Source organism: Mobula hypostoma, chromosome 7, assembly GCF_963921235.1.
Source record: "Mobula hypostoma chromosome 7, sMobHyp1.1, whole genome shotgun sequence".
Taxonomy (NCBI): domain Eukaryota; kingdom Metazoa; phylum Chordata; class Chondrichthyes; order Myliobatiformes; family Myliobatidae; genus Mobula; species Mobula hypostoma.
In genome coordinates, this window is record NC_086103.1 from 54,687,610 (window position 1) to 54,714,878 (window position 27,269).

The following is a 27,269-nucleotide window of genomic DNA, read 5'->3' on the forward strand; positions in this document are numbered from 1 at the left end:
ATAGCTGAGCCAGTCAAAGGATAAAATCATTTATGAATACATTGCTGAACTGCACAAACTTTCCCAATATTGTGACTTTAGTGTTGGACTTCCTGATGCATTAAGGGACAGCCTTATATGTGGCATGCATAGTCAAAGCACTCAAAAGAGGCTACTGTCAGATGAAACCTAACCTTAGAATGGGCATTAACCATTGCAATATCATTAGAGTCTGCAGTAAAGGATATGGCAGAACTACAGCAAACGAGTTTAGATGTGAAATGCATGAAATGTCCCTGAATGTCCTTCCGCAATGCAAAAGAAAAAGTTTGCAGAAAGTGTCACAGACAAGATCAAGTAGAGAGAGTGTGTAAGTCGGACAAAAGCACAACCAAAGTGAAAAACCACATAGAGTGAAAAATGACCAAAGTGACTGACTGTGGAACTGAATCAGACAACACAGAGTCAGACAAAGGTGAGCTGTCATGCCTAGAACTGCATAGCATTCCTGAAGCAGATTGCAAATGGATCACAACAGATTTGTCTGGTGCTCAGCGTACCCTGCCGTGAGTTGAAGGCATTTTTGCATTTTGGCTGGCGGGGAGAGGTGTTCAAAGATTGACTTCTCACAAGCCTATCGGCAAATAAGGTCAAGGAGTCAAGCAAGAAGTTCCTCATCATCAAACTGCACAAGGATCTGTTCCATTTAATCATCTCTTCTTTGGCGTTGCATCAGCTCCAGCAATTTGGCAAAGAGCAATGGACCAAGTGCTCCAAAATATCCCAGGAACACAATGTTACCTTGATGACATCATTGTGACTGGCAAGAATGATGAAGAGTACCTCCAGAACCTTGGTGAAATTCTTACCGGGTTGAGTGAGTATGGTCTGCTTCCAAAGAGCAAGAAATGTGAGTTGTTCAAGAATGAAATCTCATATTGTAGACATGTCACTGACAAGCATGGTCTACATAAGTCACAAGAGAAGACGGAAGCAGTGTTAGAGGCACCCAAACTGGAAAATATGTCATAACTCAGGTCATAATTAGGCCTTGTAAAACTACCACCAGTTTCTTCCAAACATTGCAACAGTGTGGCACCCTTTGAATGCACTGTTGCAGACCATTTTAAAGTGGGAATGCTCAGAAAGATGTGAAAGAGCATTCAAGGAAACAAAGAGACTAATAACATCAGATGAACTGTTCACCCATTATGACCACTCTCTGCCCATCAGACTTGGTGCTGTTTTGTTATAAACAATGAAAAATGGATCTGAACGTCCAGTTGCATTTGCTTCAAGATCACACATGAGTGCAGAACACAACTACGCACAGATCGATGAAGAGGCCCTTAGTCTAGTATGGGGAATAAAAAAGTTCCACCGCTACCTCTATGGACAAAAGTTTACTGTAGTGACAGACCACCAGCCACAGGAAGGGAATCACAGTGATGTCTGCTACCCAGTTACAATGATGGGCACTTTTCCTAGGAGCCCACCCTTACGACACAGAGTTCAAGGGTACCAAACAACACAGCAATGCTGACAGCTTGTCATGTCTTCCACTCTTGGCAATTGAAGAAGAAATGTCTTCATTCTGTGACCCAGCAGAGATGTTCCATACTGCATCGGTGGACCAGTTGCCAGTAATAAATTCTGAAATACAATGAGAAACAAGGTATGACCTGATATTGTCAAAAGTCAAAGACAACACCATGAAAGGATGGCCAGCTCATGGTAATCCTCTATTTTCAGAATTATCAATGAGACGAGACCAACTGTCGGCATGTCAAGGAACCTTTATGTGTGGGTCATGTGTTGTGGTTCCCTCTAAACTGTGCACCAGAGTGCTAGAAAATCTGCATGAAGGATGCCTTGGTACAGTCCAAATGAAGAGTCTTGCCTGGAGCTACGTGTGGTGGAGAGGAATAGACAGATGGATTGAAGACTTGACCAAAAGTTGTTCGAGATGCACCAAGATTCAAAATCCACAGGCACTTTTATACTCGTGGAAGTGGCAGACTTCACCATGGCAAAGAATTCACATTGACTTTGCTGGGCCATTCATGAACTTCATGTTTCTACTGCTCATTCGAAGCAGCCTAGGGTTATTCCAAGGAAGTCAACCACCTCAGAAAAGACTGATTCTTCTCTGAGTACTCTCATCTACAGGAACGGCTTCCCTGAACAAATTGTGAGTGACAATGGACCACAATACATGTCAGAAGAGTTCAGACTATTCATGAAGAAAAAAGGCATCAAACATTTCAAGTCCACAACGAATGGGTTAGCTAAAGGTTTGTCAAAACCTTCAGCAAGTCCATTAAAGGTATCGACAAGGAGGACATTTCTCTACAACACAAGGTGGACATATTCCTTTTTTGTGTATCAGAACTCTGTTCATACCTGCAATGCTGTTCATGAGCAGGAATCTGAGACCACGCATAGACCTCCTGAAACCATATCTATGGGGGGAAGTGAAGAATAAACAGTTCAGCCAGTTGCCAGGTAAATCAGCAAGGAACTTTGAGGTTGGACAGGAAGTGATTACTGAAAAAACAAGTGGACACCTGGTAGGAGAGCTATAAGAACTGAAACACTGATGTACATGGTGGATGTTGGAGATCATACATGGAGACATCATGTGGATTAAATATTGGATGCTCAGCCAAAGAATGCACCTGAATCAAATGCATCCAACAAGATGGAGACATTGCATCCACCAGACTTAACTCTCAGTGATGATCATGTCACCAACAAAACATGACATACTACAGAGAAAGTGACAAGACACCTCCCGAACCTGATGCCACCCCAAAGGTCCAAAGACACTATCCTGAAAGAACCAGAATACTACCTAAAAGATTGAATCTTCAGTATAGTGAAGTTGGCTCTAGACTGTTATTGTGAAAGCGTGTTTATTTGAATATGGCTTGTTCGAAGGAATTTGCATGTTTTGTTACATATACAGTTTTGTGAGACTGACAGATCGACTGAGAGGCCTTAAGTCTAGCGTGGGAAGTAAAGAAGTTCCACCACTACCTGTACGGACCAAATTTTACTCTAGTCATAGATGACCAGCCCCTTGTGTCTGTCTTCAATCCCGGGAATGGAATCGCAGTGATGACTGATACCCAGTTACAAAGTTAGGCACTGTTCCTAGAGACTCACTCTTATGACATAGAGTTCAAGGGTACCAAACAACACAGCAACACTGATGGCTTGTCATGGCTTCCACTTTTGGCAACTGAAGAAGGAAAGTCTTCATACTGTGATGCAGCAGAAGTGTTCCACATCACGATGGTGGACCAGTTGCCAGTATCAAATTTTGAAATACAGAGGGAAACAAGGAATGACCCAACATTGTCAAAGGCCTACGAAATCACCATGCAAAGATGTCCAGCTCATGGTAACCCTATGTTTCCAGAGTCCTCAGTCAGATGAGACCAACTGTTGATATGTCAAATAACTCCGATGTGTGGATCTCGTGGACATCTAAACTGCACACCAGATTGTTAGAAAATCTGCATAAAGAACACTAGCATACAGTCAAGATGAGGAGACTTGTCCGGAGCTATGTGTGGCGACCATGAATAGATAAGTAGACTGAAGATTTGTCCAAAAGCTGTTTGGTATGCCAAAAAAATCAAAATGCACCCCACAGGCACTGTTACACCCATGGGATTGCTGTCTTCACCATAGCAAAAAGTACATATTGACTTTGCTAGGGCATTCATGGACTCCATGTTTCTGATTGCTGTGGATGCTTATTCAGGAGAAAAGTGGGAATGGTCAGAGAGATGTGAAAATTATTCGAAGTGGCCGGAGGTTATACCAATGAAGTCAACTACCTCAGCAAAGACTGTCTCCTCCCTGAGGACTATCTTCACCAGAAATGGCTTAACAGAACAAATTTTGAGTGACAATGGATCACAATACACATCAGAAGAATTTCAGCTGTTCATGAAGAAAAATATCATCAGACATTTCAAGTCAGCTCCTCACCATCCAGCAACAAATGGGTTAGCTAAGAAGCTTATCCAAACCTTCAAGAGCTACATTAAAGCTATGAGCAAGGAGGAGATTTCTCTACAGCACAAGGCAGACAACTTCCTTCTTGTGTATCGGAACTTTGTCATGCAACGACAAATCAAACTCAAGCAATGCTGTTCATGAGCAGAAATCTGAGATCTCGCATAGACATCCTTAAACCAGACGTATAGAGGGCACTACAGTATAAACAGTTTAGCCAGTTGCCAAATGAAGCAGCAAGGAGCTTCAAGATTGGGCAGGAAGTTCCAGCGCGTGATTACTGAGAAGACAAGTAGATGCCTGGTAGGATAACTACAAGAACTGGACCATTGTTGTACACAGTGAATGTTGGAGATCAGACATGTAGGCGTCATGTGGACCAGATATTGGATGCTCAAACAAGGAACACACCTGAGTCGATTGCATCCAACAAGACAGACCCATTACAGTCACCGGACTTAACTCTCAGTGATGATCATGTCACTGACAGCAAAGTGACACTGCAAGTCCAAAATGTTATCTTAGACAAGACACCTACTAAACTTGATGCCACTCCATATGTCCAGAGGCACTACAAAAACATTATTGTTCACAAGACACCTGCCAAATTTGATGCCATTCCACAGGTTCAGAGACATGACAAGAATGTTATCATTGACAAGACACCTACCAAACCTGATACTGCTCCCCAGGTCCAGAGACGCTATCCTAAAAGAAACAGAGCACCACCCAGAAGGCTGAACCTTTAGAACTGTGAAGGTAGTTATGGAATGTTATTGTGAAAGCATGTTTAATTCAATATGCTTTGTTAAAGAGAAATTGAATATTTTGTTACGTACCCAGTTTTGAATATTTTGTTACAGATACAATTTTTGTTGCATTAATCTAAAAGAGTAGGAAGTGTAATGTATGGATCTATTTCTTATAGCGCTATGACTCCCCTTAGCTCTATTTATTGACTGATAACTTACCCATGTGCTTTAATCTATTGTTCTTTCTCTGTGCAAAGTGAATATGCCAGTTAACCTCACCTCTGTGTGCGTGTTTTTATTTAATTGGCAGGTAGTTGTACAGAGACAACTCTCCCCGTGACTGTGACTGCATCAGTTTCCTCTGGGTGTTCCATTTTCCTCTTGCACTCTAGTAATGTACAGCTAAGCTTAGAGTTAGTGCATTGAAGCTATACTGCGTTGGCTTGGGGAGAGGCACCACTTACAGGCTGCCACAAACACAATCCTTATTGATATGATTTAGCATAAATGGCACATTGTTCTGCACGTGACAAATAAACCTAATCTTTAAAATATCTCTATCTTTAGTGCTTAATATTCTATATTTCTTTAAGCAGTTCTTATAATTATTGCAGCTGAGTTTAAGTGTTTAAGTGCATCTACAAATGGTAATGAAAGCCTTTAGACTTACCCCTACCTCTGGTAGGCCTTGACAAGAGTCAGACAAGATCCATCCATCTCTTCTCAATCATAGAGTCCAAAATTACCAAATCATAGAGATATTACCAAAGGAAATAGCCTTTGCACACAGTAACCCCATCTCTGCCCATTCTGGTGGGACCTGCAAATGCAACTAACTTTATAACTAGAGATGAAAATGTTCAACCAATCAGTAATATCCACAATCACTAGCTCATAAAATGGTGCCAGTTACAATGAGTATTATATAACTCTACAACATAGAGGGTGATAGCAAAGACAATATAGTTAAAATAAGATAACAAGGAAGGACAAACTGAGCTTTTATCCTCTTGAATGCTAAAGCTTAATGTGTGGAAGTGTTTTTAAATAGATGATTTTCCATCGCTTGTTATTTAATTTAATCACAAAAGCCATGTTGATCTTCTTTTGTCTTGAGATATTCACCAAGCATTAACAGTGCCCTGCGTTCTCAATATCTGTCTTCTTCACAGACAGCTGGTTATAGTGATTGGAAGATTCATAGCTTAAATGTGGGCAGACACAAACTAAATAAATTGAAAGCAGGAATATGCAGCCTTGAGCCTTCCCTATCATGCAATCTAGAATTTGTAGCTTTCCAGAATTTGTGGCAAAGGAGTTCCGTGTTTGGGAATAACAAAAAACACATTACTAAAAGGGAGCTCACGGTTATTGAAATAGTCTTTGAGTTTTAGGGCAGAGATTTGGTGGTTGGCATACTTGAAAAAGGGATATAGATAGATCTGGATTTTTTTAACTTTAGCTGTAGCACTAGTTACTATTACAAGAACTGAAAAAAGAACATTAAAATATAGTGTTTGTGGGGTGAGTGAGAGGAAAAGAGAGAGAAAGAGATAAGATCAGTACTAAACCCATGAAGGGAATCAGCAAGTGTCAGTAGAAATATGAGCCAATGGCTGGGTGATCAGTAAGATTATAGTATTGTCAAAAAGATGCAAGCCTAAGAACTGAGTGAATTTAAATTCTCTGCAAAGGAGAACAAAGATGCACTGTAGATGTGCAAAGTAAATTTCGAACACGAACAGAATAGATGGTCATATCTTCTACAGTTAGATTAAAATGAATTTTTTTTAGCCAAGTTTTATCTGGATCCATTACTGACTGAGACAGGAGAAATAATACTAGAAAAAAAGGAAATTAAACTGAATTTTTGCACCTACAGTATTTTATTTTCCTCTATTGTTTGATCATAGGCACCCTAATCTTTAGTTTAAATTCTCCAGATTCTCTTCCAGCATCTTTTTGCAGCATAACCTTCTAAAGTGTAAACTTAGTTTATCCAGACCTCTGCCTCTAATTATTACTCATCGTGTTAGACACTTCCTGTTACAGAAACGCAGACAAAAAATGCTGGTGAACGCAGCAGGCTAGCCAGCATCTATAGGAAAAGGTACAGTCAACATTTCGGGCCTGTTACAGAAGTTGCTTTTTCACATCCTAATTATTCACTGCAATTCAAACAGAACAGAGGTCCTGCTCATCCCAGTTAGAATCTTGGACAAAAATACAGAAAATATTTTAGCTGAAAAACAAACTGATGGAGGGAAACAACAACTCAGACAGCATCTGTGGAGGCAGAGAGAAAGTTGCTATTTCAAGTCGAGTCTGATACAGGGTGTTCAGCCTGATATCAACTATCCCTCAGCCTTTTAAAGATGCTGCCTGACCTGTTAAGTTCCTTCAGCAGTTTGGTTTATTTTGTTCCAGATTCCAGCATCTGCATTTTCTTATGTTTCTGGTAAATATATAATATTATTGCATATAAAATATAGATGTTAACTAATCTTGTTCGTAACAATCGGGCCATAATGGGGTTTAAGTGAAATAAATAGACCAGTCACAATTTATCCTTGGGCTGCCTGTTAGCCTATGAAAGGCACATCTGAATCAGACAGGAACCTCATTTGTTTAGGTAAGATCAATTCTTATTATCTACCAAATACCAGGATGCAAGTTTAGCAGCTAACTGAGCAGTATTATGATAAGCGGTACATTGGTTGTGGACAGTCTGTTAACTCTAGTGGTATAGAATTCCCCATTGGGTAACTGCCCGTATTACTTTTCTTTGGTGGCCATAAAGAACAATCATGTTCCCAAAAGTACTTCTGAAAATTAAGAGAAATATGCCTGCTGTAAAACTGGGCAGGTATTAACTTAATCCTGAACGAAATAAAACTGAGATCTACTATCTGATTTGCACGGCAAGCAAAGAGAAAAATTCAGGCATATATTCATTAAAAAAATCTCTGGCACAGTGCCATGTTTGTGCAAGGTTTATTGGAGTGTGAACCTGGTGATGTGACTGCTGAATTCATTTTTACAGATCTATTCCAGTAACATCATATCCAGTGGAAAGTCAGAGCTTGCATTTTAATAAATATGATCGGGGAAACAGAGCTTATAATAGAGCTTATCATTGAAAAAGACAAGGTCGATTGTGCACAATTAAGGTCTATTAATAAAGTGCATCTATGCCTGGTTAAAGATAGAGTCATGAATGAGTCATGTGAGGAATCCTGGCATGAAGGCAGATGCAGATGGGGCTTTCCAGTGAAGTCTGTGGATCACTGATGTACCAAAGGACTGATTTACTGTCACTTTCTATCCCAGTGGAAATCTGATGTTATAATTGTGATGAATTAATATTGCCTAAAAAATATTAGGAGTAGGAACACATCCCAATGATAGCATCCCATGGATTTGCACACAGCACAAAAATAAATCATACAGAATTTCATATCGTAACTTCATACAGTGCAAATTATTGGAAACTTTTATCTTTATTCTTTCTAAAAATAGGACAGTAACATCAATATGTACTCTCATCTAATATGATATATATTTTCCTAGTCTTTATTTGAAACAGTGTCATTTGTGAGTGATGGAGTTCCTTTCAAAGTAATAAGTTTATTGATTGCACAGCCTCTTAGGAACTAGGGTGGAATGATGTCTAGCTATAAAATGGCCTTAGAGACGATTAGCTTTACAAATAACTTGTCAAGAAAATGTGATATTGGTATGGAAATGAAAACTGAGACTCTTTTCAATTAAAGTCAAATAACTTCAGGGCAAGTGTTTTAAATGTTAAGTGCTTATAGCTGAATATGAGTCATGAAACTTGAATATTAGGGGAAAAAGCATTAAATGAATACTCATTATTGCCTTTGGATAGTTCACAAGATGTTAAAAAACAAATGATGCCTAGTGCATTTAATGTTTTGAGGAATTTTGAAAAATAAACTTTGTTTACTATCAAGTTTAAAGAAAATCAAAAAGGGAAAAAAATCTCTTTAAATCCTTTAAAAAGAACCAAAGACCACACACACAAACACACACACACACACACACACACACACACACACACACACACACGTGCGCTCACACACACTCACTCACTCACATACACACATACACACAGTTACATCATTTCTATTCACGGAATTTATCCTTGAACTACAAGACATAATATTGAACTAACTCAGCTAGGTCTACAGCCAGGATACTGTGAAATCAATAACAGTTAATTACATCAGATGGCACTTATCAAAGCATATGAATTAAAATGATGGTACTATGATCCATATAACTCACTGCCTATTGAATCATTGAAATTAAGTTATTATTAGAGTGAGAGGCAGATTCCATATATACATAAACTCAGAAATATCGTTACAGCAACCATACTCGTTGGTCTCTGTCAGGAGAAACATGCACATATTAGCTGACGAAGGGTTCCTGTTATTGACGTCCAAATAAATGATTAAACTACCAAGACCTTTTCTTGAACAATCCAGTTGAAGAATATTCTTCAATATGAATTAATATCTTTTTCCTCTTTTTCTTGTTACAGTCAAAAGTCAAATTTCACTAGCTGAGAACGTTTTGCTGCTGTTTAAGTTTATGGCTCTGAAATGGAAGTAGGGACCATTGGAAAACTAGAAGTCTGAACATTGAACAGTATAGCACAGAAGTAGATGCTTTGACCCACAATGTCTGTGCCAACCATGGTCCCAGACTAAACTAATCCTATTTGCATGAACATGGTCAATACCTGCCTGTTCATTGACCTATCTAGATATCTTTTAAATGTTACTGTTATATCAAACAGAGACAGTTTCATTGCATCTATGTTCCTTAGACTATGATTCTCAATTTGGGTTATTAAGTTATATTAAGAATTGAATTACTCTAAAAACAATTACTAAACATATCTGTAACCAATTGCTATAGCAGGATAGAAATGTCTACAAGAAGCTATTCCCTGCACAAGCTCATTTTTCTTAATTAATCAGAGTTCATCTGTTCATTTCCGATAGCTCCTGTTTTATTTATAGCTACAGTGTGGAACAGGCCCTTGCACTCCTTCGAGCTGCACCACCCGCTAACCCATTGATTTAACTCTAGCCTAGGCACAGGATCATTTACAATGACGCATTAAATTACTAACTGCTACGTCTCTGGATTATGAGAGGAAATTGAAGCACCTGGATGAAACGCACACACATGTAGGAAGGAACATACAAACTTTCTTACAGAGGATACCGGAATTGGATTCCGAACTCCAACACCCTGAGATGTAATAGTGTCATGCTAACTGCTACTCTATCATAGAGCCATAGGGGTGGCACTGTTGTTTATAAGGTCATTTCATTTCCCACAGTCTTCCATAATTACATAATTATTTTGAATTGTTAATTTGCAAAGCCACCCTGATCACAAAGCATACTTGCAGTTATTTGCATTTCACTCCTGTTGGCACACATCATCTCCAGCCCCTCAGACAACTTGACCCGCTCTAATTCATCAAAACAGTTCCTTGGCAAAAACCATCTCTTTGGTCCTACACACATCTTTGGGCCATACAGGTAACAAAGACCACAGCACCATCTCCAATACCATAACTTCAAAGAAACTTAGAGCTAATCTCCTTGACCAAGGACTAGGTATTTCCCTTTGCATCTGGATCCAGGATTTCCTAAGGAACAGGCCCCAACCTGTAAGTATAGAGAGCAACATCTCCACCGTGATTACCTTCAATACTGGTGTTCTGCAAGACTGCATCTTCATACCCCGACTTTACTCCCTATACAGTTACAGCTGTGTGACCAGTTTCTTCTTTAGCTCTGTCTACAGTTTCACTGTAGTGGGCCAAATCACAAATAATGATGAGACAGAATGCCATAAGAGATAGAAAGTCTGGTGACATGTTTTCAAGACAACAACCTTTCCCTGAATGCCAGCAAAACATGAAATCTGGTCATTAACTTCAGGATGAAATCCTGATGAAGGATCTTGACCTGAAACATTGAATGTTTACTTTATTCTGTAGATGCTGCCTGCCCTGCAGAGTTCCTTCAGCATTTTGTGTGTATTACTTTGATTTCCAGCATCTGCAGATTTTCTCGTTTGTGGATTGACCTCAGCAATTAGGAGTTGAGATGGTGGATGAGTGGAAGTGAGCAGAAATTCCTGTATGTGCTGAGGTGGAGCTGGTTGCGACTTCTAGATTCCTAGGTGTAACCATCACCAATAGCCTGTCTTGATCCAACAAAAATAGATGCTATGGCCAAGAGAGCACACCAGCTCTTCCACTTCCTCAGAAGGCTAAAGAAGTTTGGCATGTCCCTATTGGCATTCACCAATTTTTATACCATAGAAAATATCTTTTTGGGAGGTTCCCAGTTGGGTCTCTTTACACAGGAGTCCCCTCCTTACCTTTATATTGGGTACCCAGAGAGGAAATTGTTGCACAGAGATGTACCATGTAGAAGTTTTCAAAGTGGATTCAATGACTTGCCAGCTGGCTATCTTTTCTGTGGATTGGAGAAGTCAATATATCACACATGTACGAAGTATCACAGGTTGCAGCAACCATTTGAGTATCCAAAGGGACCGGTTCTCAAGTTTTGTACAATCAATCAGGCCGTGTCGTGGGCAGTCAATGCCCTCTCAGCCGCATGTCTACGTTTGTATCCGTGGCTGACTGAGCTCCTCCAGCGTGTTGTGTGGGCTGCTCCGGATTCCTGGCATCGGCAGAGTAGACCGCGGGTCACCGAGGCACCATAAGGCCATTCAGCCAATTTAAGTCTGCTCTACCCTTCCAACATCTCTCTCAACCCCATTCTTCTGCCATCTCTTGTGTTTTGGCTGCACTTCAGCCCTATGCTCCTAACCTACGGTCACCCAGGCCAGAGGGGATTGGGTCAGTCAGGGGAACCTCCAGTCCATTTACCCCTGGACCTGGCCAAAAGGTCCCTTCAAGGGTCCAGACAGTGGGCAATGCAGGGTTCTGCCCAAACTGGTTTCCAGCCCCTAATCCAGGGATATACTTATGCCCATATGTCCATGAAGAAAGAGTATACAGTATCTACAGTTACAATGGGGACTTCCAGGACTACTGAGCACCTCAGGGGCTCGAGTGCATTTTGGATAGTGATGATTATGCCTTAATTTGAAATTGTAAATAAAGTGTCATGAAGTACTGCAATATTGTATTCATGTGATAATGTAATCATCAAATAAACCATCTTTGGAAAAAAGAAGTTTCTTACTTGCTAAAAACAAGGATGTAATTTTGAGACTTTATAAAGCATTAGTAAGGCCTCACTTGGAGTATTATGAACAGTTATCGGCCTGTTATCTTAGAAAGGATGTGCTGAAGCTGGAGAGGGTTCAAAGGAGGTTCAGGAAAATGATTCCAGGATTAAATAGCTTGTCATATGAAAAGCATTTGATGGTTCTGGGCCCGTATTCACTAGAATTCAGAAGAATTTGGGCTGACCTCATTGAAATCTGTTGAATGGTGAAAAACAGTCTTAGAGTGGATGTGGAGAGGATGTTTCTTCTGGTGGGAGAGCCAAAGACCAGAGAACATAGCCTTAGAATAGAGCAGTAACTTTTAGAACAGAGATGTTCTAAAATGAGGAATTTCTTTAGCCAGTGAGTGGTGAATCTGTGGGATTCTTTGCCACAGGTAGCCGTGGAGGCTAAGTCTTTATGTATATTTAAGGCAGTGGTTGATAGACTCTTGATTGATCAAGACATGAATGGATATGGGGAGACGGCAGGAGATATGGGCTGAGAGGAAATTTGGATTAGATATGATGAAATGGCAGAGCAGACTTGATGGACCAAATAGCCTAATTCTGCTCCTATATCTTATGGTCTTATGCTTATGTTTTGTAACTCCAGAAATTAATTGAATGAAAAACACAGGAGCCAGATCTATTTAGTTTATTTTCCCTTCTTTTTAGTGAGTTGGTAGCATAATGATGTATGGTGTTCATGTACTTCTTACATGTAGTCTATAATGCATTATGTATACAAACAAAGAATGCTTAATTAAACATTATATTTACTCATATATTACTGAAATATTAAGTACACTGGCCAGCTGGTGGTGTAGTGGCACCAGCTCTGGACTTTGGACAGAAGGCTCCCAAGTTCATACCCAGCCAGCTCCCCAGGCATGCTTTCCATCCGTGCTGGATTGAGCATCGAGCTAGCAACTCGACCTCGTAAAAAAGAAATTGCCTGCTACGGAAACATCAACAGCAAAAAGTTGATGGCCTGTGCTCTCTCGTGAGTTTAAAAGGCAATCTCCTTCCTTTCCTTATTAAGTACACTACATACTCCACCCTCCTTACCTATAAACTCGAAATCAATATAGAAAGCATCTCATCTCAGATATGCATTAGGTTACTCTCTAGTCATCGTATATGTATAATGACAACGTCGTAAATTTTACAGCATAGTAAATTTTTAATTGTACCATTCAGGTCTAAAGATTTAATCACTGTGAAAGAATTCTTACTCCTGTGGGATTACATCTTTCCTGACAAAGTGGGGTTACTCTGCTTGGCAGATGAAACTTGTGGCTCTGAAACTATCTCAGGCTCTGGGGACTCCTCCATAGTGGTTGTAAGAGTTGACTGACAATGCAGGAAGAATTTCTAACAGATCTGGACACCTTTCTCCTCTAATATTGTCTCTGCTTTCCTCAACTGATCGATGAGTTGCCTCCAGGTAACACCAGACACAATCTCCACTGTGTGGGACAGTGGTCCTGTTCTATCCTTAATATTTCCAAGTAGCCATTTTTGATATATCTGTTGTTCGGGAGTGAAACATTGAACCTCCTTGTTTCAATTTGTCTCAGTTGTTTGTCTTGCATACTTCTTCTGAGATGGGATTTGAGGAGATCTAAGCTTGAGCGCAAGGGACGAGCAACAACAAAATAGCTGGTGAGTTGTTGGCTGTGATGTGTGCTGCATTGTGATATGCAACGTGGTAATTGAGGAGCTTCTGATTCAGAATAGAGTATTCTGCTGACATTGCTTGCTGTGCATTCTTTAGATTCCAGACTAATCTTTTCACCAGGTTATTTGTAGCTGGGTAGTATGATGCAGGTGCAATATGTTCTATTCATTCGTTTTCTGGAATGAGTGAAAGTGTTCAACAAAAATCTGTAATTCATTGTCACTGATTGAGTGTTCTTAGTCAGAGACTAAATGCTCTCGAACACCAGTCCTTGAGAAGAGGCTGCCCAACACATCAAAAGTGTGTGAGGCTGCAGCGAAGGCTATTGGGAACATTTCTGGCCACTTTGTAGCTGCATGCACTCCTGCCAAGGCAATGCAGGCCATTGCCAGGGATGAAAAGGTGCTGCTCTTGGCATCTTCTGGACGTGTTGCCATCCCAAACAGTGTACAGCAAGCTGCTTAATCTGCTGATCTATCCCAGGCCACCAGATAAAGCTTTAAGCCAAAAATTTCACTTTGAACAAGCACTTCTAAAAACTTAACTCTCTAGTTTGTATAATACAACAACTTTCAATCCCCACACAAGGAAATCCCCGTCAAGGGCAAGTTCATCCTGGCACTGGAAAAATAGAGGAACTGGAATTTCTGCTGCATATTGCAGCCATTTTGGATGATTATTTAGACCTGAGATAGTGCAGAGTCTTTTCTGGTTTCCCTTTGGATCATCACTGCTGTAATAGGGAGACCTTCAATTTGCATTAGGGGGAATAAGTCAAGAAGAATATCCTCTTTTGTGAACTTTTTAGATATTTTGTTTTCCAAAGGTAAATGGGACAATCTATCCATATTTCTATGCTTAGTCAACCTCTTGAATTCAACCTTGTAATTGTGTCCTCCAAGAAACTGTACCCATCTCTATCAACATGCTGCTGTTGTTAGTGGAACACCTCTGTGAGGACTGAAAATGGACAACAGTGGATGATGATCAGTAATGAGGGTAAACTCTCTCCCACAGAAGTACTAGTTAAAATGTTTTACACCCCAAATCAGACTCAAGGCCTCCCTGTCAATCTTTGCGCAATTTTTCTCTGCAGCGCTCAGGGAACGTGAAGCAAAGGCTGAGAGGGCATTCACTTCCATTACTCATAGCATGTGACATAGCTGCACCTATCCCATAAGGCGAAGTGTCATTGGCAAGCTTCACTAGATAATGGTGATCTTAATGTGTGATTACAGTGTGAGTGTCTGATGTCACCATTTTGTTTACCTTTTTGAAAGTCACCTCACACTGCTTTGTAAATTGCTATTTCTTCCAGTTTTGTTAGTAGTGAGTTCAACAGGTAGAGCACAGTGAGCAGGTTTTGCATAAACTGTTGTAGTAATTGACAAATCCTAAAAAGGGCCACAACTGTGACTTGTCCTTTGGCCTTGTGGCATCACTGCTTGAATTTTCCCAGCGCACTTGTGTAATACTTGTGCGTCAATGACGTGACCACAACAGGTGATGCTTGGTTTAAAGAATTTACACTTGTTATGTTGTACTCTGAGTCCATAATCTACTAATTTTAACACTGCCTAGAGATTTTTGAGATGTTCCTTATCATCCTCACTAGTAACAAAGATATCATGCAGGTGACTTAACTTTTTAACTTTTTCTCTTCCTTGTGCAGTCATTCATTTTTTGTCTGCCTAACATGCTCTTTGAATATTCCATTGTTGTTTTTTCTGTAAATTATGCCTTTAAACATGCATTGGTATGGTGTATGTGAGCCCCTGCTGCAACAGTAACACAATTTGTTTGCCACGGCCCATTTCTGTTCAGGTGTTGCAATTTTGTTCACACTAACTTTCAATTCTGAATGCATCTCAAGTGTGTCACTGCTTTGTGTTTCTATTGATACAGTTATTTCAAATACTTTTATAAATATAAGTTGTGCATCAGTTAGGAGCCATTTTTGAATGATTTCATGTAAGAGTCCACAAACTAAATGATCATTACGCCCATTACCGAACTGCCAATGATCAAATTGGTACTTCGTTTTTTAGTGGCTTTTCCATTTGCTTTAAAATATTCTTCAATTAGTTCAGTATATATATTCCAGTTATCCTTTGTGTAATTGAATGCATCAATCATTTCAATATAGCTGGCCATTTCTGTGCTTTTTTTGATTATTATCACCTGGTATTCATTGTTTATGAATCCCTGAATTCTTCTGCTGTCTGCCTTTTTTTACTTAATTGTCTTTCCTTTTCAGAAGAAAACATGATGCTCTGAAGGAAAAAAAAATGCTGTGCTTTTTATAAAAACTTGACCGTTTCTCACTACACTTTTTATTTGAACATCTCACTGCACTTCAACAGGTAAGTAATTGTCTCAGGTTCATTTTAAAAACACCTCTTCAGCACTATTATGTTTTGTAACTCCAAAAACACAAAATCAAATTGAAAGAAAAAGAAGGGAGCTGGGATTACTCAAGTACGTTAGCTCATTTTTGCTTTTAAGTGAGGTGTACATGTATAATATGGTTGTGTTATGAGGTATGCAATTTACATACTTTTACAGATAACCCACACTGCATTATGTAAACAACAAAGAGTGCTTAAGCTAACAATATATTTGCAATATTACTGAAATATTAAATACACAACACACACTTCTCGAAGTCACTTCAAGATAAACATCTATTGTGGATATATGTGCGTAAATTGGACCTGGGAAAAGAGGTATTTATACTCCACAAATGTCAATGTTTGAAGGCTGTACAATTTATCAAATAGCAGCGAATGTGCAAAAAGAAGTTCCTAGTTGGATATCTTAAGGCTTCAGTTCAGTATATTTGAAATGCTGTTCAAACTCATTTTGTGGAATGAATGAAAAAGCTGAGTCAGTGTTCGATTCCATTTTCATTCATTTGCCATTCACTTCTGGTGTAAGCCATATTGCTTGATTGTTTTCTTGAAAATTCCACAAATTAAATGATCTCTCAGTGCATTATTAAGCCCATTACTGAGCTGACAATGCTATAGGCAATTTCTTCAACTCAACCACATAAGCTAAATGGACACCCCTTCCTTTTGTTTCTATTTATGAAACCTAAAGTATTCTGCAATCAAGAATGGTTTCAGTTTTCAATGTTCCTGCATTATGTTAATAATATCAGTTAAGTTCACTTCAGCTGGTTTGGTTGGAGCAGCTTAACTTCTAAGCAAATAGTTTGCTTTTCCACCTAGTGCAGACAGCAATACTGGCACTCATTTTTCATCAGGTATTCCCACTTGCTCAATTTGTTCAGTATACTTCATCCGGTTATCTATTGTGCAAATGAATGTGTCTATCTTTCTGATGTAGCCGGCCATTTCTGCATTTTTTTTAAAATTTATTTTTATTATCGCCCGGTCCTCACTGTTTATAAACCCATGACCGTGCTCATTGCTTGTTAATTTCATCTATTTTCTGTCTCATTTTGTAACTCGAACTTTTCTCTGCACTTCCGAAGAAAAATGTGCTGCATTTCAACAAGTAGGTAGTCATCTCGGGTTTGTTTTAAAATATCTTGGTCATCTCTGTTATGTTTTGCAACTCTAGAACTAATTGAAACAAAACACAGGAGCTGAAATATTTGTCTAGTTATTTTTTCCAGTTTTTTTTAGTGAGGTGCTCTCATATGGCGTGGTGGTGTAATGACAAATGTCATTCACGTACTTCTTACCTGTTACCCATAATGAATTATGTAAACAAGTAAACACCGCTTAATCAAAAAACATATTTAGAATATTACTCAAATACTACTGAGGCATTAAATACAACACACTACTTGTTATGGCAACTGCTCTGTAATGACTGCAAGAAATTGCTGAGAGTTTTGGACACAAAAACCAGTCCTTGGTCTCTGTCAATTCTTTCTGCTGCCTTGGGGAAGCAGCTAACATACTCAAAGACCCTGCTGATCACAGATATTCTTTCTTCACTCACCTTTCTATTAGACAGAAGATACAAAAGCTTGAAAGCACACATCACCAGGAGATGCTTCTCTCCCACTTTTATAGGACTCTTGAACAGACTGCTTGTTCGATTATGATAAACTCGTGATTTCACTATCTTCTTTGTCCTGGCCTTTGCATCTTATTGTTCAATTTCACTGTGCCTTCTCTATAACTGTATCTGTAACACTATATTCTGCATATTGTTACTGCTTTTTTTGTCTTTGTCAGACTCAGAGTATTTATTCTTTGAGATAATTTGCATGAATGGCATGCAAAATAAAGCTTTTCACTGCATCTTGGTATGTGCAGTTCTGAAAAGCCAGTTACCAATTACCTACCTATCGTCGCCCCTCATTCTAAATTTAATTAGTGTCTTGATGTTCAGGAGCTTGATAACACAAGAACAGATCAGATTAGCACATTTCAGGAATTAATAAATGCTGGCTGGATTCAAGGTTTGGAAGAGGCTGCAAAGCTTGTGCCAAGGGCAGATGTTCAGGCAATTAGTGGAAGATAGAAAGGAGTGATTGGTGCCTGGTTGAGAAATTGGAGGCAAAAATGATTGCAGCAAAGGAGGTGGGTGATAATCAGCCATTTATGAGTTGGTGGTCGACTGGCATTGCAGCTGGAGATAAAGGTCTCCATCAGGAACTCTACAGTGATCAATAACTGGGTTATCATGTAAGGGTTGAAGTAGCATTGGGAAGATTGAGTTCATGGGGGTGACTGAAGTGAATGATCCATTAGGATTTGGTGGGGTGTAAAGATTTATCTTACCTGGGTTCAAAGTTACCAGTGTACTATGAAATCTTAATTGTTCCAAAATAACATTTGTTCCTTGGACAATTAATATTCCCCACAATACTTCAAAAGGACATTGCAAAAGGGAACAATATCTTTCCATGACTTTGATGCAAAAATTATACAAAAAGAAAAAGGCTGTCTCCTTTGGGGAAGTGACCAGTGCATTTTCCACAAACAAAATGTCTTAATGTATTGCAAAAAATGTAAGCAACTGAATTTCACTACAGCTGTCACTACTTCCCTCCACCCTCCTGCCCAGCAGTGCTGTAAATGGACATGGCATTCAAGCAATATGTTATACAAGCCTCAAATTGCTACACCATACAAGAAAGAATTTCAAACCATTGATGGTCTTCCACTGTTGTATAAAGCAATCCAGTCATTTCCATGCAAACAACAGGAATTCTGCAGATGCTGGAAATTCAAGCAACACACATCAAAGTTGCTGGTGAACGCAGCAGACCAGGCAGCATCTATAGGAAGAGGCGCAGTCGACGTTTCAGGCCGAGACCCTTCGTTAGGACTTCGTCATTTCCATTCCTTTTCTTTTCCCCACAATTTTACAATTATTATCATTTGAAATATTAATCCCACTTCTTTTAGAAGGGACAATACTACCTACATTCACTCTCATATCAGAAATTGCAGACATAACCACTCACAGTGTTGAGACATTTTCCCTTGCATTACCACTGGATTTTTTGCTAACTACTTTCTATTCTTTCTATCCACTTTCTCATTCTTGGTATCACACAAGTAAATCCTCAACTACATCAAAATCCTTTACATATTTCCTCAAATTTATTGAATGAATTAGGCACTATGTCCAAGAATACTTACAAAAAACAAACTCAAAATAAAGAAGTAGGAAATTAGTCTGTGCTTCTGTTGCTAGAGACCAATGCTTCATTGAACAATTTTGCTTTTGCCCCTGCTGCCTTCAATGACTTAATACATATTTTACCCATGGTCATCTTAGTTCCGCATCCCTTTAAAAATGTATGATTTAGTTTATACAGTATCTTTCTTCTTGCTGAAATCTACCTCTTTGTATTTCACTGCATTATATTTCATTTACCCACATCTTTTTGAGATCACTTGCTATCCTCCTCATTGGTCATCACACCTCTAAGCATTGAGTCTTAGACAAATTTTGAAAAATTATCCACGCACCAGTGAAAAAGAATCTAGTGCTTTCCCAGCATGTATAATGAATAAACTCTTCTTGGGTATTGACCTGTACCCAGCTGGAAGCTGAAGAAGAGTATCTTTGCCACACACCCACGATAAAGTCATCAGTGGACACCAGTTATTGATTTTTCCTTGATGCACTGATAAAATGATTTGTATGGGTGGTATGCAAAACAAAGTTTTTTTTACCGTACCTTGGTATATGTAGCAATGATAAACCTATTTAGCATCTGACATTAAAAATAGAGATGGCTCCAGGAATAAAGACCTGTCATCTCCCCAGAGTAAAAATCACTGTTTACCTTGAATCTTATTCTTCTTTCCTTAAGACAATTTCTGATCCATTTTGGCACTGCTGTCTTGAAAGAATCACTCACACCCTCCATACTTCAGGTTAAACAGAAGTGTGTTTAGTTTGATCAATTCTACACTTCCTCGTGGGATACGATGGTTTGGTTCACACTTTCTCCCAGTAAGTACAGAGTAAGATGTTTTTACCATTATCAGAGGAATGGTTTGGATATTCCACATACAGACCCAATCAAATTAAAGTGAATATGTAAAATCGGTCACTTTTGATCATCACTGACCCTGTGCTTTGTTGCCCCCACCTCCACAAAGATGTGCATTGTGAAAATGGCAGTTGTTTACCTATAATGATTGCATTCTGTAGCAATCTCAACTATTGCAGTCCTCATAAGTAGACTCGAGTGGTCCTTGCTGCATTTGTTGTAAACTCAAGGGACCTAATGTGATCTAAATCCTGTCACAGGACTAATTCCTAGCACATACCTTGTTTTTTATTATGCTGTATGACATCAAAAAAAGTCTCTAGGTATATGACGTAGGGGATAATATACATTGTTTTCTACCCTATTTCCATTTGCCACACTGATTCTCCAAGACTAACTTCTCAATAACCAAAAGGTATGGAACACATGCTTTCTTGCTTTGTTCTACTCATCCTCCTTAGCCAGAGAACCTTTTTGTCTCATTAAATGTTCAGCCTGGAAAATTCTGTGAAAATCGGGAATGTAAACATTAGGTAGGTGCAAGCTCAGTGAAATTAGTGAAAGTTTGCTGCCATGCAGCAGACTCAAAATAATGAGGGGGGAATATAACCAATTTATGCAGCTGAATAAAAGTGTCAAAGGAAAGCCAAGAGCCTGAAGTTTAGTTTACCCTTTCCCCCTTAATATATCTGCAGAGCTCCTGGGAGGTTCCTTCACCTTCCCTGCCAGGTCCCTCTCATGACCTTAATGCGAATGGGAATATGTCATTCCTGAACTTGTGATATCACAATAAAGAGAATGAGATGTGATCTGAGGAAGGTCTTTTTACCCATGGGTGGTAGGTATCTGGAAAATATTAGTTATTGGAAGTAAGTACTCTCACAACATTTAGGTATCTGGATGAGTAGTTGAATTGCTAGGATAGAGAAGGCAACAGTCTAAATGTTGGTAAATGGAATTGGTGTAGATGGGTACTTGATAGTCTGCGTAGGCATAGCAATCTCAGTGACATATTTCTGTGCCATTTCAATCTATGACCTTTTGTTTTGGTGCTTTTCTTGAACTTTTCATAAGGGTATAAATAATTTAGTTCTTTACAATTTAATCAGAATCTCATGCTAGGGTTAAGTATGACAATGATAATCAGTCTAATTCAGTCTCAGTTATGAGAGAGAGGTATGGAATCAGGGGCAGAGTCCAATGATGTGAAATCATTGTTCATATTCATTGCCATAGTCTCATAGAACAGCACAGCATAGAGACAGGCCCTACAACCAACCTAGTCGGTGCAGAACTATTAATCTGTCTAGTCCTTTTGACCTGCACCAGGACAATAGCCTCCATACCCCACTTATCCAAATTCACCACTTCTGCTGGCAGATACTTCCACCCTCTTAGTAACCTCTGATTGAAGAAGTTCCCCCTTATGTTCTTCTTAAGTAGTTTGCCTTTCACCCTGAACCCATGATCTCTAGTTTGAGTCTCATTCAATCTCAGTAGAAAAAGCCAGTTGGCATTTATTCTATCTATACCCTAGTAATTCTGTATATCAAATCCCCCCAATCATTTCTCCAGTGCTCTAGGGTATGAAGTCCTAACCGATTTAACCCTGTAAATTTTCTCTGCACTCTTTCAATTTTATTGATATCTTTCCTGTAGGTAAAAAAGGAAAGGTACGTCGCATCCGGTATTTTCTCTGGTTAGTGGATGATTTCTCTCCACACCTCTCTGACGTAGTGGGGAACCACATACGAGGTTTATAAAGGTTTATAAACTGCGTACAAGCCATGGTTTGCCATCGCCTTCTGTCGGGTGAGTTTTCAAAGAGATCACCAGCTTGTAACCCAGCACGGATGGAAAGAATGCAGGGGAGCCAGCTGGATTTAAACTCGGGACCTTTTGTCTCGAAGTCCAACGCTGATGCCACTATGCCACCAGCCGGGTCTTCCCATTGTTAGGTGACCAAAACTGCACAAAATAATCCAAAGTAGGCTTCAACAATGTCATATACAATTTCAACATAATATCCCTACTCCTGCACTCAATACTTTGATTTATGAAGGCCAGTGTGCAAACTATCCCACTTGTACAGGTCCCAGATTCCCTAGAAGAGAGCCCATTGATCCAAAAATCTGAAGCACTCCCTCCTGCATAAAATCCTTAGCCATGTGTTAAACTGTATTATCTTCTTATTTCCAGCCTCACTAGCATATGGAATGGGTAACAATCCTGAGGGCAAAACCATGGATGTTCTGTCCTTTAACATAGCACCTAACTCCATGAACTCACTTTGCAGAACCTTGTCACTCTTTTACACTCATCCACAGAATCTCCTGTCTGTCCCTGTAAACATTGAAACCCCTAACACTACAGCTCACCTCTTCTTTCCACCCCTCCCTTCCTCTCTGAGCCACAGAGCCAGATTCAGTGCTAAAGGTCTGACTGCTGTGGCTTTCCTCAGCTTGGTCATTCACCCCAACAGTATCCAGTAACCTGTTACTGAGTGGGAGTGGAATGGCCATAGGGGTAATCTGCTCATTCACATTTATAAATAAAAGTATTCAAGATCATCTGTAATAATATTACGTGTGCATTCACATACAGCAGCATCTCCCAGCATAAGTGGAATGTTCCATTTCTTACCAATAGATGCATTAGGATAATTATTTGCTGACGATGTGAGAGGTGAAAAGTAATTACCTAAACTCCTGCCGTTACAGAAGAGTAGGGAATTGACCTCAAGATGATCACATTCAGATTTCCATGCGTACAGTTTATTTCTGTAACATTGATTTTCCTTTTCACTGCTTGGCTATAAAAGGAGAAAAAAATTGAACTATTCCATCACAGCGCTATTACAAAAATTATTAAATCAATTTGTGCCAGAATACTTAAAGCCCTACTTAATGTGGAGAATGTCATGAGAAAGGCATCAGGTCACTGGAATACTGATAGCTACACTTAGTGAATGACTGAATTGTCTCGATAAGGTATCATTCAATGAACACACCACACTGGTTAGGAAATGCTTTCACCTCAGTCATCTTAGCTAGATATCTCCATTGCGTATTTTTTCTTACTTCTCCAATCAAACTGTTAACAAATTAACATTTGTTGGAAACATGGCAGATCAAAATATTCTGCTTCCATTTCGTTATTGCTGTTAGATCTGTTTTAAAATTGCTGATGCAGGCCTGTGGTCCAAAGAGACCAGGTTCTGAGGATTAACCTTTTCCGTTATAAAACTCACGTTCCCAGTTGGGTGAGACATAAGGCAATTAGTGCATAAATAAAATGAGACCTTGGCCATGCAAAAATCCAGCAATGTGGGAGTATATGAGTGTTCTCCTTCTAGTCAGCTCCTTGACTAGGAAAACTGTCTATTGCTACCTCCTTACCAGTGGGTATGCCTCACTTGCTTGCTAATTCCCTACTCTTCTGTAACATGAATAGCAAACTAACTGCCTTACATAGGTCAGCAGAAGAAGCTTATGGCATAGATTTGTAGTCTTTACAACCAGATGTAGTGTTGCATTTGTCCAGGAGTTTGACTGTATTCACATTTTGGAGTGTGAATACCTGCTTGTAATAATGCAGCATTCTACTACACAGTTCTCGATTATGACATAAGGGATCCAAGTCTGGAACACCTACATATTACAAAACATCATCTTTTTACCTTTATCTTCTCTGCACTCTCCAACTGCTGCAATGTTACTCCTGTTATTTCTTTCTTAAAGAAATAAGTTCAGTGTTGATCACAGCATTATTCTCTTCCTCATTGAGACAAGCGGACTGATAGAGTAAATGTAGAGAGAACATGGGTTCTGAAAGTGGTAGCTGAAGAGATTGTGCAGGCATTAGTAATGAATTTTCAAGAATCGTGAGATTCTGGAATGATTCTGGAGGAATGGAAAATTGCAAATGTCTCTACACTCTTTAAGAAGGGAGGGAGGCAGAAGAAAGAAAATTATAGGCCAGTTAGCCTGACTTCAGTGGTTGGGAAGATGTTGGAGTTGATAATTAAGGATGAGGTTTTGGTTTTGCAGACACATGATAAAATAGACCAAAGTCAGCATGGTTTCCTTAAGGGGAAATCTTGCCTGACAAATCTGTTGCAGTTCTTTGAGAAAATAACAGGAAGGATAGACGAAGGAGAGTCAGTGGGTGTCGTTTCTTTGGATTTTTTTAGAAGGCTCTTGACAAGGTGCTGCACATGAGGCTGCTTAACAATATAAGAGCCCATGGTATTACATGGAAGGTGCTAGCAAGGAATAGAAGATTGGCTAACTGGCAGGAGGCAAAGAGTCAGAATAAAGGGGGCCTATTCTGGTTTGGTTGGCTGAGACATGTATTATGCAGGGGATAGTATTGGGATTGATTCTTTTCACATTATATGTCATTGATTTGGATGACGGAATTGATGCCTTTCTGGCCAAGTTTGCAGATAGGTGGAGGGACGGGTAGTGTTGAGGAAGCAGAGACTCTGCAGAGGGACCTAAACAGATTGAGGAAATGGGCAAAGAAGTGGCAGATGTAAGGAAGTATATGACCATGCATTTAGGTAGAAGGAATAAAGGTTTAGTCCATTTTCTAAATGGGAAAATTCAATTATCAATGATGAAAAGGGACTTGGGAGTCCTTGTATAGGATTCTCTAAAGGTTAACTTGCAGGCTGAATTGATGGTGAGGACATCAATTGCAATGTTAGTATTCATTTTGAGATGACTAGAATATAAGAGCAAGGATGTGATGCTGAGGCTTTATAAGGCATTAGTCAGACAACACTTACAGTATTATGACCAGTTTTGTGTCCCTTATGTAAGAAAAGATGTATAGCATTGGAAAGGGTTCTGAAGAGGTTCACGAGAATGATTCTGGGAAATGAAAGGGTTAACAACAGAGGAGCGTATGATGGCTCTGTACCTGTACTTGCTGGAGTTTGGAAAAATGAAGTGTTTTCTTATTGAAGCTTATTGAATATTGAAAAGCCTAGATAGAGTGGATGTGGAGAGGATAGTTCCTATAGTGGGTGAGTCCAGAACCAAAAGGCACAGCCTCAGAATAGAGGGATGGCCATTTAGAACAGAGATGAGAAGCAATTTCTTCATTGATCAAATCCAGTGAATCTAACCACTTGTTTGCTATGTGTCTGTGATGCTGTGCCTGTAATACAGCTGCAAGTAATTTTTTTTCATTGCATCTGTCTAAATACGAACTTATGCATTTGACAATAAGCTTGACTTTTAGAAGTAGTGATTATAAATCAGTAAATTACAAATTATACCCATTGGATGATGTATCATGCTGGCAGAATGCATAGGTTAGCACCTGTTTTCATTACAAGAAAGATGAAGTTAGAGAGGTTGATATCAAGTATGTGGATATTTGTAAGGAATTTGTTGTTCCCCATGGTAGGCTCATTCAGAATGTGATCCAGGGATACTTGCTGCACCTCGCTGTGTGAATTGGGCTGCTCATGAAAGGCAGAGGGTGGTTTTTGATGGAATGTATTCTGCCTAGAGTTCACTGACCATTGGAGTTCCACAGGGATCTGTTCTGGGACCCATGCTCTTTGTGATTTTTATAAATGACTTGGATGAGGAAGTGGGAGGGTGGGTTAGTAAGTTTGTAGATGACACGGGAGTTGGTTGTGAAGTGGTTAGTGTAGAAGGTTGCCGTAGATTGCAACAGGATATTGATAGGATGCAGAGCTGGGCTAAGAAGTAGCAGATGGAGTTCAGCCTGGAAAAGTGTGAAATGATTCATTTTATAAGGTCAAATTTGAAGACAGAATACAAGGTTGGTAGCAGTGTGGAGGAATAGAGGGATCTTGCAGTCCACATCCATAGATCCCTCAGTTTCTGCACAAGTTGATAGGATGTTATTAAAGTTTATGGTGTGCTGGTCTTCATTCCTCAGGATTTGATTTTAAAGATTCAAGGTAAATATGCGGCTCTATAAAACCCTATAGAAACTCACTTGTTCACTTCTGGTTGCCTCATTATTGGAAGGATATTGACACTTTAGAGAGGGTGCAGAGGAAATTTATCAGGATGCTGCCTGGATTAGGGAGAGAGGTAGGACTTTTTTTTTGGAGTGAAGGAGGATGAGAAAGGTAACTTGATAGAGGTGTACATGATAATATGAGGCATAAATATAGAGGATAGCCAGCAATTTTTTTGCCAGAGTGTAAATGACTATTATAAGGGGGGATAATTTTAAGATTATTGAGGGTAAGTATCGTGAAGGGATGTCAGAGATATGGCTTTTGCACAAAGACTGGTAGGCGGCCTGCCAGGGGTGGAGGTAGATACATTAAGGACATTTAGGATGGCCACATCTATCTACTTTTAGATAGGCACATGGACGACAGAAATATGTATGGCTACTGTATGTAGCATGGAAGGGTTAGATTGATCTTAGATTAGGTTTGAAGGTTGGTACCTCATCGTGGATCGAAGGGACTGCACTGTGCTGTAATATTCTATGTTTTATGTCAAAAATGAGATGAATACAGAACAACCAAATAATGTTCACATGCAGAAGAGTCTTGAAAATTATAGTAACAATTCCACATTCTAACAAGAACAAGATGGGACAGATGGAATATATTGTCAATTCTGGAGATGTGAGATTATAAACAGGAAATGCTGGATGTACATCATGACTCTACCCAATGATAGTATCAAGAAGCTGGCATGTTCCAGATGGCACAGGTCCTAAATGATGGCTGCAAACTCTTTGAGGGACCACTTTTTGAGGATTTCCTTAGTAGTAGGGAGGTGTGCCTATCATGGAGCGGGTCGAGTCTACAGCCCTCCACAGCCTTTTTTGATCCTGCACATTGGAGCTGCTATATCAGCTGGTGACGCCACAGGTCAAATTTGCTAGAGTCTTTGGTGACATACCAAATCTCCTCAAACTCCTAAAGAAGTATAGTTGCTGGTGTGCCTTTGTCATGGTTGCATTTATATGGTGGGTCCACGATAGATGACACGCAGGAATCAGCTCACTTTTTCCCACCATTGACCTCT